Raw genomic sequence first — 5,175 nt, 5'->3', positions numbered from 1 at the left:
ACCCTCCTTCCCCGGTGGCACACTGAGTTCTCCCTCGGCCGCACAAAAGAAACTCATCTGGCTTGCAAGTCCCGCGCGGCTCGTGCCCACCTCAAGCCCCAAAATGACTTGTTTCGCTCAGAAATCAACTCCTGTCTGGGCCGCCTCGGAGTTCCGAGCCCCCGGCGAGAACAGCCCGGGATGAGTGAACGTTCACCGAGCAGGATCCAACCGACCGGGCGCCTGCGAGTCAGCGCCAGGGCGGGGGCAGAGCCCGGGGCTCGTTCCGGCAGCTCCCAAAGGCGTCCTCGTCGAGGGGCCGCGGCCCCTCCTTCCCCGGCCTCTTCTCCCGGGACCCGAGCCAGGCTGAGTGACAGCAGCCTGCGCTCTAATGGGCCCCCGGATGCTGCCTCCTAATTAGCTTGGACCCTCTCCCCCAAGGCTGCTTCTCAGGCCTACCCCCTCTGCACCGCAGTCAATTTTCCGGGATTGGGATAGAACCGATGGCTTCTAATCAGACGAAACGTTTCTGTTGGCTCCAGGCCGCTGTCGAGTGCAGCAGGAGACCCCAAGTGCCCTGCCAGGCCCCCACCGCCTCTTCTCTCCCCTTGTTTTGCACCTTCAACGGTCTGGCCAAATCCGCCAGGTCCCGGCCTTGGCCACCACAAGGTGGGCCTCTCTGTGCCCTCTTCCTGGCAGGTTCGCAGGGCCTCACTTTGGCTTCTCAAGTGTGGCAGGCACAGGCCCGACAGGCCAGGTGACTGCAGTTTCTAAACCTAGGCCAGCAGGCCAGGAAGCCTAGGACAGTCTTGGAGCTTCTCTTAGCTACAACGGTAGCTAAGCTGCAGCACCAGTGGGCCCTCCATGAGCACAAACACGTTCCCTTTTCCATCCCTTAGAATGAGTCCCTCCTTGAATCCTCCTCCTTCACTGAAGTTTGTTGAAGGATTTTGCTTAACAATTGTTAATTGGTCCTGAGATGTCAGAGTCTTGAGCAAATAGGTGACAGCTGGGATGGTAGGGTGCAGCCCTGACCTGTTCCTCTAGCCACAGGTGGACCCCAGGGTGCCCTTTGCCCCTCTTCTGTGTGCCCCACTAGACAGAAGCAGCACTGGGCAGGATGGTGGTGGGGGTGGGGTGTGAGGCCCGGAGAAGCACTGTGGTCATCTCCAGGCCCAGTACCTCACGCTTGGGCCCAGGGCATCCTAATGTTCTCCTGGGATCTCTGCCTGGGGCTAACTGTGCAGGCTGTCAGGGTCTGGGACCCTCAGCAGTCCCTGCCCTCACCTGGCTCCCTATCACCCTGGCAGTCACCTGTCTCCACCCCAGGCTGAGCTCTTTGGTGAGGATTGTGGGGGCAAGGGCATGGGCAGGGTAGAACCAGGCCTGCCTCTCCCTTGGGCCCAGCCCAAGGCCCCCAGCTCTGGGTCCTGGGGAGTAAGCACAGTTCGTTAGGGCCGGCCCATTCTCCCTGGGTGCCTGTGACCACAGCGGGCAAATTCTGAGGCTGGGGCCAGAGGAGAATGCATCCAGGAGTTTGGGCTGGGGGAGTGGCTCCAACTTCTCCAAAGGGAATTTTCTGTAGGCTGAGACCCCCAGGGAGAAAGCAGATTTGGTGTGTAGGGGATGGGGAGGGGCTCATGGACACAGGGAACAGTGGTTGCTGAGCATTTGGCCTCAGCCCCATCTTTGACCACAGTTTTCAGTTGACTCTCCTGAAGGAGCAATACCTCCTTTCCAGGATGTATTTAGGTGTTATGCCATGCCAGTGAGTGCCCCTCCGCATGCTACCTTCCTGGTAGCTGCCTTACTTCGATGGGACAGTGAGCCACCCAGCCTGCCAGGGTCACAGAAGCATGCACATACTTATATGTACTGCGAACCTGTACAGGTGTGCTGTGCACACATACACACACACATACTCACTGTGCCCACACATGGGAGTGCTGAATACAGTCACATACATGTACACACAACCAGGCCTCTGAGCTCCAGAACACTGATGCTGTCTGGCACGAAATCTGGCTGAGAGGGGTGTGTTCTAAGCCCACCAAGTGTCAGGCCAAGGTGGGAAGCACAGTGCTCCTCTGGGAGGGGTCGTGAAATGAATGGTCTGCCTTTGGGCGTCCAGAGGCTGGCCATCACAGCTCACACTCCCCAGAGGGTCTAAAGAGTCAGGCGTTCCGTGGATGGGGACTGTTTTGTGACTCTGCAGCTCTAGCTACTCAGTCTGAGGGACTTGTGTCCCTCACTGTTGATGCATTTAATGCAGTTATTGAGCACCTGCTGTGTGCCCCTCCAGATCCAAGCCTCTGGCAGTGCTCCAAGCGGTCACAATAATCCCTATATTTGGAAATCTTGATGCCTGCTGTGTGGACTGAAAGGTCCTCAGACTATTGCAGGTGAAGCTCCATATCCCGGGGCCCTGAGCCCTAGGGAGGGGCTGAGACTAGTGGGGGCTGCCCAGCGGTGTCTTCTCCACTGGACCCAGTCAGCACTGAAGGAGTAGGGGTGAGGAACTGATCCAGAGGAGGCCCTGGCCTGATCTCGGGTGCTGGCTGGAGAAGGGACCTGGGGTGCTCTGTCTTCTTCCTCAGCCGCTCTCTCCCCTGGCCACTATCCCGGGCAGAATAGGGGCTTCTTGCACACACTCACAGATGCAACACACACACACACACACACACACACACACACACGAGACAGGAGGCAGCTCTCTTTCAGGAGTAAGAGCAGGGACTCAATGTTCCCTTGGCTTTGCTGTGTGACCTTGGGCAAGGCTTGACCTACACTGTGCTACAGCTCCCAAGTCTGACATGACACAGTGATCCCTGACTGCTGCTTCAGCCTCCACCTCACCAGATGATGGGACATGAGGAAAGAAGGGAAGGGGGCTTACTGGGGTTGGAAACAACCCTCCAGGCCACACAGAGCTAGCAATGATTCTGTGACTTTCAGGAAATTTGGGGCTTAGAGTCCTGGCTGGGTTCAGCAGAGAAGCCTGGGCTCTTGTTGGGTTGAAATAATCACCACAGGGACCCTTCCTGAGGCTGAGCTTACAGAAAACAGACTCTGCCCAAGAATGGCTTAGTCATTTTATTTGGGAAGGGTGATTGGAGGGTCCTCATGGAGGGCATCCTTCCACCCACTCACAGGGGTACCTTGTTCTAATCTTTGCACCAGAATCAAGGGATTTTAGGAAAAGGAAAGGAATGTGCCATGGCTTGCCTCCGGGGCCATCCGTGACTCTCTGGGACATTCCAGCCCTAAGCCTCTTAGGCCGTGGAGAAGTTCAAACTAGAAAACCCAGTTTTGGGAGTGCAGCCCGGACCACCTACCTCCTTCTGCCAGATCTAACACCCCCTCCCCAATAAAAATCATTGTTTCTTTGACTGAAAGCAGCTTCTGGGTGATGGGAAAGGGGCGCTCAGGTAGGTGGCTGGGAATGATCCTTTCAGCTTTCAGGTCCCCAGCCTGCAACCTCCTTTCAGTTGGGGTTCCCCAGCCTGTCCCAGTGAGAAGAGCTGAGGTGTACTGGGAGCACGAAACTCAGAACTCGCTGAAAGCAGTTGGTAGAGCCCATCGCTCTCCAGGCTCACAGCTCACCCAAGCCCACTGGTCACTCTGTAGTTTCTGAGAATGGCTGAGCCAGGGGACGAGCAGGCTGGGAAAGTGGCAGTGGCTGGTCACACAGCTGGGAAGCAGAGGGTCAGCTTTTGCTGTTCACAGTCTCCTCTTCCCAGCAGCTGCCTTCCTAATGGAAGGGCACGCTGAGCCTGGCCTGAAGGTCAACAAAAGCCACCTCAACATCCCAGAGTTGGGCACCGGGTCTATACACCCCAGACAACTTCTTTTCCTTTTTCAACAGAGGTGAGGGCTTCCACAGCAGTCTGAGGAAAAGGCTGGAGGCCAGTGAGTCCACCTCTTGGGCTGCCCCCCGCTGCCTGTAGCTTTTGTCATTATTCTTGACCTGTATCCTCTGCCAAGTGGACAGCAACCTGGGGTTGCCACCCTCCGGCCCCCGTGGCTGTCAGAGGCCACTGGGCTGCCAAGAGAATACCCGAGCCCTGGTTTCTCAGAAAAGTGGATTCAAATATTTTGATTAAGGGAATTCCTAAATTAGAAAACATTGGAACCAAGATTCGCTGTTGGTTCCCATTTCTGCGATCCGGGCCGCCGGGGGCCCTGCTTAACCACGGCGTAATCAGCTCAGATTTAGGAGACTGGTCAATTTGAGAATTCGGAGACCCGGTTCTAGAGAAGCGGCTGCGTGCTCGGGAACCCTGCGTCAACAACCAAACCCTGGAGAAGCTGCGGGAATATCTTTATTGGATTTTGCGAAGAGCACTTGGGGTTTCTCTTAGGGTAAGGAAAAGCCTGACGGTGGCGGCTAGGGCAGGCCGCTTTGGGCTGGGGGCGCCTCCAAGCACTGCGGCGGGACTTCGGGGTGCGCCGCGAAGAGAGCCGGGGCTCTGGCCGATGTCTGTTGCTTTTCTACATCATAGCTGCCCGAACAAACGAACAAGCGAACGAATGAAGCGGTTTCGTTTAGGAAAAATACCCTCTTGACGCGAAGTAAGGCCAAAGTTCCCCGTGCGTGAAGAGGGGCCAGCGCTTCCGCTCGTTCTGGGGCCCCCATTCCTGGGTGCAGCGGGGAGCGGCGGGCGGCCCTCTCGCGTGCCGGTTCTCCCAGAGGTCCCCGGCGGTCCGCGCCACCACGAAGGGCTGCGAAGGGCGTCCAGGGCTGTGCCCTTGCAGGGCTGGGGCCCGCACCCCCGAAACTGTTGCTCTTTTAGGGTGCCCAGGGCTACAGCGTGGCGTGGGTCCGCCGGTTAGGTGAGGTAGTGCCTGACGATGGCAGCTGTGATTGTGCGCTGGGCGCAGGAACGAGCTCCTGGAGCTGCCTCGATGGCGCCTGGCCTTCGCGATGCGCTCAGTCCGGTGCCACCGGCTGGACCCCACCTACTCCCGGAGCGAACAGCGCGCAACTCGGCCACCACCTCCTTGCGCCCCAACACCGCAGGGACCCAGCGCCCCTAGCTCAAAGACTCTTACCCGACCCGGGCTGCGCGGCGCGTGCGGCTCCTCGGCTCCGGGCTCGCTCGCCAAGGACTCTGGCTTAGATTTTCACTCCGACTGGAGCCCCGGTTCCAGCTGTGTCTCTGGCTCTGCGCGCAGCTTCTGCCCCTTCTGGTTCGC

The sequence above is a fragment of the Bison bison genome, unplaced genomic scaffold (genome assembly GCF_000754665.1).
Source record: "Bison bison bison isolate TAMUID 2011002044 unplaced genomic scaffold, Bison_UMD1.0 scf7180017864203, whole genome shotgun sequence".
Taxonomy (NCBI): Eukaryota; Metazoa; Chordata; class Mammalia; order Artiodactyla; family Bovidae; genus Bison; species Bison bison.
This window is presented reverse-complemented; position numbering follows the sequence as displayed.